The sequence below is a fragment of the Podarcis vaucheri genome (genome assembly GCF_965113315.1).
Source record: "Podarcis vaucheri genome assembly, chromosome: 8".
Classification (NCBI taxonomy): domain Eukaryota; kingdom Metazoa; phylum Chordata; class Lepidosauria; order Squamata; family Lacertidae; genus Podarcis; species Podarcis vaucheri.
Genome location: NC_138766.1, coordinates 35,201,542 through 35,214,579, shown reverse-complemented (window position 1 = coordinate 35,214,579; position 13,038 = coordinate 35,201,542). Strand labels below are relative to the sequence as shown.

The following is a 13,038-nucleotide window of genomic DNA, read 5'->3' as shown; positions in this document are numbered from 1 at the left end:
TACTGCTACTTCATGAGCCTTAGGTCCAGTGGTCTTAAAATAGCAGATGGAGTAATAAAACTCTGTTTTCAGCTGTAACACTTCAAGCAGCTGGTGAAAGCTCACCTGGCTGAATGTTCCTCAATTCAAACACATCCCCGCCTGCATTTTAAACAGGCAAAGCTTAGGGATGGGTTGGTCCATCCTGCTAATCAGCCAAGTGTCCATCTTGTTAAGCTGGGGTAAAATGGTTGTCATCCATCTGTCTCAGGAGACAATGGAAGAGTGCGCCTTCAGGGGTGAAGTCAAACTGTTGGAGAGTTACATGCCACAAATACACACACAGGCAAACAGGCAGCTATCTCTGGGTAGAAGAAGAGATGTGGAAGGCAATTACCATGGCTGGGCCAAGGAATCAAGACAACAATGACACAGAGCTTAATTCTGGATGTAGGGAATGTATAGATAGGGGAGGTTCACAGATGCTCTTCATATGCCTTTGCCTTACTATGTATGTTGGAATTTTTACCAGTTCCATGAAGAGACCTCTGTATAGTGCTGCACATTGAACCCTACTTCATATCTACATTTTATATGACATTTACAAGGACACCACTGCACACTCATTAGCAGAGACTGGCCACACAAGATTCATATAACTATCCCATCAGTTTGGGAAGGGGACTCAAAAGGCCCTTAAAAGGCAGCGTGCAATGTTCATTATAAATTTGGGATTGCCCAAAGGATTGCCCATAGCAAAAGCAGAAGCTTATAACTAGTCAGAAGAGAATTGGGACTGATGCACCAGAGGCACCCTTATCAATCCCAGTGCGATAGCAGAACGAGGCCCTCTCACACAAAGGCAGGGTGGAGGACCTTTGGCCCTTTACATGTAGTTGGATTACAATTCCCATCATCCCTGACCATTGACCATGTTGGTGGTGCCTGATGTGAGTTGGAGTCCAACAACACCTGCAGGACAACCCTGAACTATAAGAACAAACTGTGTTCAAAGCTTCCTGAGTACAGTGAAGAAAACCTAGCCCAATGAGAGAGACTAGGGATGTGAGACAAAGAATTCTAAGATTAATCACCAATTACAACTCCCAGGATTCATGCTAGTTTGAATTTGGAGTGAATAAGTCTCGGTATAATTGTATTTATTTCATTCCTTCTGCCAGCAGCTCAGCAGACTTTTTCCCTGTTGGCATATAATAAAAGTGAAATAGCAATAGCTGTTGGTAAAATACTCTGACGTGGCAATGATTCTGGCACCCTACAACCATCCAATTGTTTAATCAGTTCAGTATCAACACAGAGGCATCTTAATAGAACAAATCTCATAAATAAGTTGGTCAGAATTTATCATAGCTTTGTATTTTTTTTAAAAAATATACACCCTGACAATGAACAGTTGAGGAAGGCTTTAAAATCCCAATAGGATGCAGGAACACAAATTAAATGACACATCTGCCAATAATCATCCAATTCTTAACAAAAAATGCAATTGTAGTCAGGGGAGTCCAACAAAAGGCAAACAGTTTCTGCTTGCAAGACAAAGAAAATAAGAACACAACAACTGTATAAAAGAGATGAAACTCTTCCACAGTTGTATATGATTTCTGCTTGCATAACAATGGCTCTTTGTATGCCTGCAAATAGGCTTCCTTTTAATGAATGTATAACTGTGGCAGTTTTGAAGTATAAAACTTCTGTTTAATTCCACATCTGATCCTTTTCATGACAGTTGGCCAAGATTGCAAAAATAATTACTGAAAATACTGCACACGCTGGACCACACAGATGTCTGCTATAATAACTGGATTGTAATTTATTTCTAGCAGACAAGTGGTGTGAGGGCCTGTTCACACATGTACAAAAGTGGGCAAAAGTAGAACGCAGCCTGGAGAGCAAGGTCAAAGGGATTAGACTTGAAGTCCAAATGGTGGACCAATGAAACTCAGGACAACATTTTCACTCATTAGGGCAAGGCCTGCATGTTATCTGGTCTATATAAATCAGGTTCCTGGATGGTGCATATATAAAAGGAGAAGACTGTAACAGCACGTTAGCAATTACCTGTCAAGGACTGGCTAGATGAGGAAGAGTGGTGGGCACCACCTACCTAAGAACTGCCCAGGGATGACACAGAGGAAAGAGACTTAGACCCAGGACAGCGGTGGTGGGACACAGAGGACCAGTCTGCAACAGGCCAGATAGGCCCAGATGAGGAGTCCTTCCTCACCACAGTTTACAGCTGCTTGGAGGAGTTCAGATTGAGGGGGCTAGAGAGGGAAGGAGGAGCGAGATGCCAGATCCAGCAACAACTTCAACTAAGAGAGACTAGCCTAGATGAACTCTGTTGTGTTTTTACTTTTTGAATAAAAGCTTATTGCACTTCACATCTCGAGTCATTTCCTGACCTGTGGAGGACCCAGCATTCCTGACAGCCCCTTGACATTACCTGGTTTTGGGCTTCACTTTAGTTGGCAGGCTCTTCCCTCTGGGCTTGGAGAGGAAGGAATTGGCTTCAGATAAAGGGCTAGGTAAATATAGGGGTGGATAAAGAGATCCCTTGCGGGCACTTTAATGGAAAACCCCAGTATGTCAACGTAATGCCACTCAGCTATTATTGGAGTCCAACTCCATAATCTAGGGCAACTATCTAGGGCAAATGGGAGACAGGAGTTCAATAACTAGAAGGTACAACATGGTCTAGGTTAGCAGTGGCTCTTCAGGGTTTTAGATGAGGGATGTCTTTCCCATCCCTACCTGGAAATATCAGAGATGGAACCTGGGCCCTTCTGCTCCATCTAATCTGAATTAATTTTCAGGTGGGCTCTGGCTGCACAATAGATTCTGATTGTGTTATTTGGATCTACATTACACTCAGTAAAACCACATGGTATTTTCTGAGCAGTTCCTTGAAATCTGTATCAAGTGAATTCCAGTAGTTCTTGTGGGTGGGGGAAACTCTAATGGTATTCTTGGTATAACTTAAAATGAAAACCCTATCTTAATTAGTAACATGCTGTAAGAATGCTTTAGAAAACCTTAAAGGCTTAACCTGAAGAAGCCTTTGGACTTCTACATTTTTAATAATAATAAAAAAACATTCTCTTGTATTACCCATGAACTTGCATGAATTTGTCAAAAATAGGGAAGGAAATAATCATATTGTGAAAGAATGGGCAGAACTTTCTTCAGTCAAACAATTGATTATTCAATTCCTAAATTCAGCATTTAAATTGGGAATGGGTGGGTGGGGGAACTGAACTAGAGAAAAATATATATGCATATTTATTGGCTTGCTCCCCATATTGAGCTTAAGAAAAAGAATAAAATTAATTCGGGGAGGGGGTGATAAAAAGCTAGCACAGATAGCAGGAAAGCTTCAAAACCTCAGCCATTTAGACACAATTGTGATATGGCTTGAGAAGCCTAGTACAAACGACCTTGTTTCATGAGTGAAACTTGGGCTTGGCTTTCTCCCTCCTCTTTCACTTGTATGCTCAGATTTTATTAGTTAATGTTCTGTTTAGTGCAAACAACACCACACTATGGTTTCCATACAAGCCCATGGGTGGTCTTCAACTATGTTCTTCTTTGAGTAGACCCACTGGAATTAATGACTGGTTGCTCGTCCAGCTCAATGCAGAATTCTGAATTCAGGTAGTCAATGTAAGCAAGTAAGTAAGTAATTTTTTATTTATACCCCGCCCTCCCCGGCCAAGACCAGGCTCAGGGCAGCTAACATCAAATATCAAATACATTAAAACACAATCAAACAACTGATTAAAATACATCTTAAAAATTAGAATCAGGATAAAATTAAATGACTGCCCACAAATTACAACCATAGGGGGCAGGAACCTCAAGCATTGATCAGGGCCAGCTATCCATGTTGGTCCCACATGAGCCGATAAAAGGGCCAAAGAGGTAACCCATAGAGTGGGGTCAATGGCAAGATGGAGAGAAGTTAAAGAAATAATCAACCAGCAAATGAGTTTGCCATCTTCTGTGCTTGAAGGACACTCCTATCTGTTCAGTGGTGACTTGCTTCCCATATTACTGCAATACTGTTACAAGAGAAGCTGGAAAAGTTCTGTGCTCTACTATCTAAATTGGACAGGCACAAGACATCTCTTTGGGCTAGACCTATATATGTAAGTTGGGGGCTTAGCTTTGGGGGTAGGAAGACCATGTTCCTAGCATCTATGACTAGACAGAAGTGCTAGGCTGGCACATTACTACATTGTACTGCAAAATACACCATCATTTGTGACTTGAGGCAAACTGCTTCTACAAAACAAACATTTGTCTTCAGCTGCTTCTACAGAACAAACAATTGCTCTCAGTTTGAGGCAAGCAAACTCTATGATGAAGGACAATGCAGTGCGACCTGGATTTAAACTGTTCATTGACAGAGTCTGGTCTATTTTATACATAGGGATTCATAACACAATCAGATGTATCTCATACAATGCAGAGCTTTCATGGGTGGTCTACTCATACGAAATACTGTTTTGGCATTTCAACTTGTTCGATGCCAGAAGTTCTCCAGAAAGTAGTCAGGATAAAAGTTTTAGAAAGTAATAAATATTGCTGTGTTTCCTGATAAATGCATTTAGGAAACTAAAAACAGAAATAAGTGTGGGACAACTGCATATGTGTGTGTACCAACATGCTGCAGCTTACTTAAACACAAACCTCAAGTTTTTAAAACTAATGATCTGAGTTCATTTTGTGCCCCTGGGCCTGTCAGCACAATCCAGAGGACTGAGTTTTGAAAATCAACCTGGGAAACTCAATTTCAGTTCCTAGCTCGGCAATTGAATGGGCTCCCTGGGAAGCTTTGGGCAAGTCACTACCTCGCAAACTCAGCTCCCCATCCATAAAAACAGAAATAATAATGTTCTTTTTCATCAGGCTGCTGTGAGGAAGGAGCAGATAAGGGCTGTAAATTATTTGGCATGCCAAGGAAGTGCTTCATAAATGTCTAATAATAGCCATGTAATCCTATGTAAATATCATGACTGCTTATCTAAATGTTTGCTTATCTGAATGTTGTGGAAGTTTTTGAGACTGCTGGCCAGTACATATTAATTTTTGGTGACTGTATATATATAATTAAATTTCAATGCTAGAATTTACACTGGCTTTCTATAAAAGCTGGCGACCACTAGAGAGAGCAGAGTCAGTAAAGATACCCTCAACAGACAGATGCATAGTCCTGTCTTGTCTCCATCAAACCACTTACAGCTTTGGTGTCTCAAGAGGCCTGAGATGAAAGGAATGGCACTCTGGAAAAGAGGTTCCCTTAGAGTTGCCTTACAGCTGTGAATTCCTTGCCCAAACAGTATCAGGGCTTGAGTCAACAATGGTTTATGAAAGATATCAAGCTGGGATTCAGCTTAGTGTGCCATAACTCAATTCTGGACAAAAGAAGGAATTGCAGAGAGACAAGCTATAAGCGACAGATAAGACACTGTGCAATCAAATAGGCCATTGTGTCAGCGACCCCTATGAAAGCCACCACATCACCTTCGCTTGCTGTTCTAAGCAGCTAGGAGATCTGTTCCAGCTGACTCCCAGCTGCTCCACTGTTGGGATCACACATGAGCAGAGTGCTGCCGTGCTTGGATCCTCTGTGCTATTTGCATCTGGTTGGCTACTGTGAGAACAGAATGATGGCTGAGAGATGGGCCTTTGGACTGATCCTGCCCCAGGACTCTTCTTACGTTAGTATGGCTACAGGCTGTCTTTTGCACTGCTCCAACCTTGTTTTACAGGAGAAGGGAGTGATACAAAAATAACCCTGATAAATCTTATTTGATCCGGTCTCAAACAGTGGCCACCCAGGTGATTCCAAAAAGCATGTACCATATTTTTTACTCTATAAGACTGACTTTTTCCCTCCTAAAAAGTAAGGGGAAATGTGTGTGCGTCTTATGGAGTGAATGCAGGCTGCGCAGCTATCCCAGAAGCCAGAACAGCAAGAGGGATCGCTGCTTTTGCTGCGCAGCGATCCCTCTTGTTGTTCTGGCTTCTGAGATTCAGATTTTATTTTTTTCTTGTTTTCCTCCTCCAAAAACTAGGTGCGTCTTGTGGTCTGGTGCGTCTTATAGAGCGAACAATGCGGTAAGTACAGTGTGAAGGCCAGAATCTGGTATTCAGAGATATACTGCCTCCTTTTAGTTTTCATAACTAATAGCCACTGAAAGGCTTTCTCTCTATCTTCTGTTAGCAAATTTCATAACAGTTCTGAGTTCTGCAGAGAAGGAACAAGATGTAACACTGGGAAGAGAGGAGACTTCCTACTTGCTTCAAAACATGCATCATTTTATAAATGTCTACTGTACATCTCTCATCTTGTTTCTAATCTAAAAAGGTCCAAATGTTTTCACCTTTCCTTTCAAGGAAAGTGTTCCAACACCCTAAATCAGTGTTGATGCTTTTTCTTTTTCTCTTAGGCTGACCACATTAGTTGTAGCAGCTTCACAAAATGAGCTGTAGGTAACTCATCCACCACCCAGATGTCAAGCAAGAGAACCTTTACAGCTTGGGTTTCAATCAGCAGCTTTGGTGAATGCATCACATTCCTTGAATCTAACACAAATGTGGCCTGCCCATTTCAGTTTATCTGTTTCTCATTTTTTCAATATTAAACTCAGTTCTCCACATTTCAATATCAGTCTACATTAAAAAAAAAACTTCATGAAAATGAATCAACACTTTACTACATATGCTCAGTTTTTTTTATACAATTTTGCCTAATACCAATGGTTATGTAAGCAATTTCTCATGATACAATACATTTTTGTAACACATGGATTTTTATGCATATCATATGCATTTTTGTATACCTTAATTTGCCGGAGAACTGCATTGAAAGATTTGGAGAAGTGCGAATTTTGAAGGATGGTTATGTTTTCCTTTTTCAGATTGTTTTAGGAAGTGTAAATTAGGTTCACCTTTAAATGTGAACAACACCACATTTCTCCCCAATCCCTACTGCCTTCTCTCTAACCTCTGTTCCAAGAAGTCCCAATGTTTATGGTACTTTAAGCTCTGGACGTCCAGGTCAAATTAGTTCACTTGTTACAGTCATGTTTTGCCCTGGGCAAATCTGATTGAGGCAGTGTGAGTGTGTGTGTGCAGAAGGAAGAGATCTGCTTGACTACCACAGTTTACAACCAAAGCATGGTCAGGAAACTTATTCCAGCTGAGAATTGACTCCTGATCTCCACACACACACACACACACACACACACACACACACACATCTCTGTGTGTGTAGAACATAGACCAACTAAGCTTGTATATCTCGTGAAACCTGTGCCTACAAAATACTATAAATGTAATTTCTCTCTATCTATATATATATTTCCCTTTAATAACACAGTTTCCCTATGAAAAGTTGATTTGCCACAGAGGTAAAAACAAAAAGAATTTCATGTAGTGATTATCTGGGCAGTAAAAATCCCAATGAATATGCTTCAAAGGATTGCAACTAGCTACATGTAATGTGTTTAAACAGGGAATTTTCAGAACATCTCATTCATTTAAGTCCAGACAAGCCATGTAAGTTCCACAGTGGTTTGACCTATTCAAGAGCAGCAATTTCTGTTTACTGCAATATTGTGAAAGACAGACACCAAATGAAAATCATCAGTTATCTGCAAGTGCCTGCCTAATGTTTCTGCTTATTCTAATGTACTAGAAGCACTATCAAGATAACCTCTGATGTGATCCCAGGCAGTCTTCAGCTGGCCCTAATAAATCCATTCCTCGCTCACTGTGGAAGTCACTGACTTCTTTGAGCAAAGATAATGAAGGTTATTGGGATTCTACCACTGGATACAGAATCATTAAAGAAAGATAGTCCACAATTTATGGCCCTAGTCTGTGGACAGCAGGGCATTATTTTAACAATAAAATTGCAATCTGAAAGGGAAGTGGCCAAACTGAAGGAGCCACATAAAGACTTATAATTAGTATCAATCACTGTGACACTACTCTAGACATCTTTATTGCTTTAAACACACTAATCAAATACTTCTGCATTCAGATAGAAAGATTGATAGGCAGATCGACACGGAGAACATCCCCACAGAGAGGAATTTTAAATTATCAGTTGAAAAAGGTAACACAAAAGACAAAATACATTTAAATGGAGATGCAATGCAATGACTGAACACATTGCAAACTTAGCTAGCCATATACTTCTGCTATCATCCGTAACTTATATTTAAGAAGTAAAATGTTCTGCTGATCTCTCTCAGAACGCTGTACAACTTGCATAAATTTAAAGGCAGTGCCGTGCAGAGTGTGAGACCACAGAGCCCTGGGTTCAAATATCTATCCAGTCAAAAGGCCCATTGAGTGACCAAAGTCTGTTCACTACTTCTCAACTTAACCTTGCATGTTCTTGTGAGGATGAACTGAAGAATCCCTTTAATGCAACCTTTGCTCCCTGGAGCAAAAGCAGGATCCAACCAAAACAGAATCACCCTATCAGGAATTTATCGAACTGCCATTGTGACGTGCTAGAGTATCCAGTGCCATCCATATTCAATTTCACACAGCACATATGCTAAAATACACTGTTGTTACTGCTGCTCATATAAATAGTTTAGCATTCATGATCAAGAAATTCTGCAGCATCTCAACCACCCTTTAGGCCCAGATGGAGGGCCTTTGAAAGAAGAAAGGTCCCCACGTCACAGTCAAACAACAGTATCTTCAACCAGAATTACACACTTGCCTTCACAAGTACTTATATGAAAACATGTTTTGAATGCCACTGAATCAGAATGACAACGCTAATTAAAAGCGCTTATTGGGGTTTCAACACACACTCCAAAGCAACAGTTCTAAAATATGAGATGCTGAAGGAGCCATGACCCTCTGACAGCTGAATCCCAAACTCTTCTCCACTTCCGCAAGTTATGTTTATACAGTGGTGCCTCGCAAGACGAAAATAATTCGTTCCGCGAGTCTTTTCGTCTTGCAAAGCACGGTCCGTCGCAACTGCGCCTCTTCAAGCGGCTTTAAGAAAAAAGCGCAAGACGTTTTCGTCTTGCAAAGCAAGCCCATAGGGAAATTCGTCTAGCGAAGCAACGCAAAAACGAAAAACCCTTTCGTCTAGCGAGTTTTTCGTCTTACGAGGCATTCGTCTTGCGGGGCACCACTGTATTGGTTTAGACAGGAGATACATATTCCACCCTATTTACAGAGTCTTAAAACTGCACAAAACCAAATCATCCATCTAAAACTGTATGGCATGCTAATTGTATAAAGACTACACAATTTAAACAAAGTCATCATCCACAGCCACAAAATGTTTCCCAAGCTAGGGGTGACTGGACATTGCCTTTGGGAAATGCTCAGGTTCAGGCTTTGGCAGAACTTCTGAGGAGAAGATGTGACATGTCACACAGATGAATAAGCAGTTTTTCATGCAGATCATGACAAGACAGTCAGCTTTCAGCAGGGGTGCATGCCAGCTTGTGGAATGCCAAGAGCCAGGAAACCTGGCTGTTAGTTGGTGGTAGGGATGGGGGACAATTTTAAAAATGTGAATCTATCTAATTTGCAGCCCCTGAAAAGGTATTTGAACTGAAACAGAGTTATCCTTTAAAATTTGCACGTCGTCAATTTTGGAAAACAGTTCTCCAATCAAACTAATGCATATATTAGGGGGAAGGGTGTTTTAAAATACATTATATTGAGAAAATTGCTTGCAAATATGGGTATATTAGGGCAAATAAAACAGATAAAAGATAGTGTGCTCCTCAGTCTTTTATTCTTGTAAGATTATTTGTCAAATGTGGCATAAAAAGAAATATTTTTCAAATATTTTAAGTGAGTTAATAGTTCATCAACGCACACTCTCCTTCTGTAGTCAAACGGCTATATTAAAACTTTTCTAGTTATGCCTGAGAATGAATAAAACTGAAGATTTGAACAAGTCAGGAAAAGGGAGAACTCAAACATAATTAAAAAGAAAGAAAGAAGAGCCCCCGTTTTCATAATAAATGCTCTTGTTTTTAAAATAGCACCACACACTCAACCTGGCTACTATTCAACTTTGCTCCTCTTCTGAGATAAGATCAGTGGTGCAACACGATGACTACGAATGCTTTGTATCCAGGACTAACTGTCCAACTTCAGGCTGCTTGAGGGTTTCATTGTCATCATTCTTTTCTTGCTGAAGTCAATACAGAGAACATGCTGTACAGTAGCCTCCCTAAAGACGATTGTGAAAGCTCCCATGAAATGCTTCCTGCAATGACCTTATCATCTAGTTGAAAACAAAAACAACGACAGAAGACAGACACAGCAACTTTACTACAGATGAGTCAGGAACTGGCTCTGCAGAGTCAACGTTGCTCCGTCTCTGACAGAACAGATGACAGTAAACAAGGCTTGCACAAAAGGGAAAATGAACGGCACACGTCAGAAGACAGTCACTTCCTGGTCTGAATACTCCCGTTTTTACCAAAACCCAACCTTCTGCCCTCCCACACCTCCAATAAAAAAGGAAGACAATAAAAGCAATAGTCAGTCCTCTGGATTTGATGAGCATCCTTTTATGAGAAGCTTGGGGTAGAGGATATGACTGTTCACAGAAACCCATCATCTTCTCTCTGGCTGTGTCCTGCCAAAGCAGATAAAGGGGCTACGTATATTGCAATAACATTTCTAATATGAGAAGACAGTGGGGGGAATGGTCATATTGTGCTTTTCTGTGGGCTGGGGGGAACTATGTAGAAGTTAAGCACTGGATTCCATTCTATTTTGGTGTGTGGACGATGAAGCTTAAGGAAATATAAAGAAATGCAATGAAAGAAGTGGTTGTCAGTTTGGACACAGAGGCGCCTCTGTTCATGAAGCTGGGGCATAAGGGAAAAGAGGAGAGATTTAAGCTCTGCAAATCACAGGGCATACTCACACAAAAGCTCTGGCCCCATCTTGACTACATTCATCACCACTGCCAGACACTGGAAGCGAGAGTAAATGGCAAGCAAATTAAAGCAAGAATCCACCCTGGGAAGGAATGTGTTGTTGCTGCATCGCACTTGTATAAACAAGACACCTTGCACCAGGGGCCTCGTTACATATCATACACTTTGCATAGAACAAATGCTACTGATGAACATTTGCAAATGTCTGCAGTATACAGACACACCTGCAGGGCAGCCTGGAGTTAGCAGCCATTTCCACTCATATGTACACATAGCAGCAAGCCTGTTCGCTGCCACATATTATATAAAGCAGCCCAAATGTGCGTCAAGATCCTCGTGCCAAGAAAGGACCAAAAAGATGACAGAAAGTTTAATAACTCATCCAAGTGCTGGCATAGAAGGTGCCAAAGTCCATAATAGAAGAATTCATAAAGAATTCAGTTCCCAGCAGACTATGAGCCAAACTAGGGCTGCATTCACACAGTAGTTTATTCCATTTCCCTAAATGCTAATTTCTGCATTACTGTATAGCTGAACTTTCACATGATGTAAAAGTCCCTTTTGGGAAACGAATGGAATATAGTGCATGTTTAGTGCTCATTTCTGTGTTATTTGATTCCAGGAGGGGGAGGGACCATTTGCAGTCCCTTAAACCTGGATAATCACAAAAGTGACAAAATTTGGGGGAGAATGCCAGCATACAGTTCTTTCCTGCTGTTTTCATTTGGGAACAGAAGCATTTGTCTCCAGAAAGCATGGGCGAGTAGTGACAGTGTCCAATGACGTTCATTGTTGTGTCCCTGCACACCCACTGGTGTGAATGAAATTTAACACTACATCCTGGCATATCAGTTCAAAAGCCACAGTTTCATAACACAACAGATACTGTGGTATGAAAGGAATGTTAGGAAACAGGACAGAAGCACTAGCATTATAATAAGGAAATCTAATGCAATATTCTCCATGTCTGAATGAAGCCTTAATGTGGCATGACCCGTGCAACTATCTGAAGCCACTGCAAGCTTGAAAAGGCTTGGAAACTTTTTGAGGTGGGTGCTCCATTCACAGAAGACTTAAAGCATAATCCTATACATGCAGCTTCAGAAGAAAGTCCCACTATGCTCTGTAGTACTTAGTTCCAAGTAAGCGTGCTTAGGCTGCAACTTTAGAAATGCACTCCACATTGCTACTGTGCCTTCGATATCATTCACCCCTAGAACCACAAACTACAAGTAGAATGTGAACATAATACATTATTATAATGCGGTTTGTAACTAAAATTCTCTGAATCACAGAAGTGATTGATGATAAAAACGAGCCACCTTCTTTTCCTGAACCCTCGATTTTTCTTTCCCCTGTGCCACTGCAAACCAGCCCCCTTCTATGTACCATATTATAATGAATGCCATTGTTATTAGAGATGTGCAAAATTTATGTGACTGGAGCAAAGGCCATTTGCAATTGTCTGAGCCATGGAATTAATCATCAGCCAAGACTTTAAAATCACAGCTAAGAGACAGCAATCACAACCACCATGCATCATAATGACAAAATATGCAGATTGTCTTGGGAAAGAAAAGCACATACCCTATTCCATCCTTGAGTTTTGGCACAGCAGGAAGCATGTTAATAAACATGCTTATCTCAATCAGTATTTTTCTCTCTTACGTTTCAGTACAGCAGAAACGTTAAAGGCAGCAATGTCACAAATTATGTTACACATAATGAAAAGTCTATTACAGGGGAGATAATAGCATGCTTCCTTGAAGAAGAGAAACAGAAGAGTCCCTCAAAAAGTCTGGAAATCAGCAGAAAAGTAAAGAAACAACCGGGAGTACAAGCTGTTGAAATAACAGCCGAACACAAGGAAGAGATCACGAATAACTCCTGCTTACCCTTATCCCAGCACTGAGAGGTTGGTTTTATGTGTACACATGGATAAAATCTATAACCCTGCCTTACCCACATAGGGCATGTCTTGCTATGGCTTTTCTAACAGCAACCACAGCTGGGAAAGAAAGCATTCTGTCTGCAAAAACATACTCCCGGCTGAAAACACAGCTTCTTGAAGCCACTGTTTGTTGTCATT

At 40.8% G+C, this 13,038-nt stretch overlaps 1 protein-coding gene across 14 annotated transcripts in view; it reads right to left on the bottom strand.

The window, feature by feature from the left end:
- The window catches only part of LOC309539168 (uncharacterized protein), a 389,363-nt gene that overhangs the window by 117,484 nt on the left and 258,841 nt on the right, over window positions 1-13,038 (bottom strand). Inside the window, exon 1 of one of the 14 annotated variants that reach the window (XR_014222724.1) lies at window positions 10,937-10,969. The exons of the other annotated variants lie outside the window; for them this stretch is intronic. The gene's annotated coding sequence lies outside the window, so the exon portion shown is untranslated. Of the gene's footprint in view, window positions 1-10,936; window positions 10,970-13,038 lie in introns of those variants that run through there. 14 annotated transcript variants of the gene reach the window in all.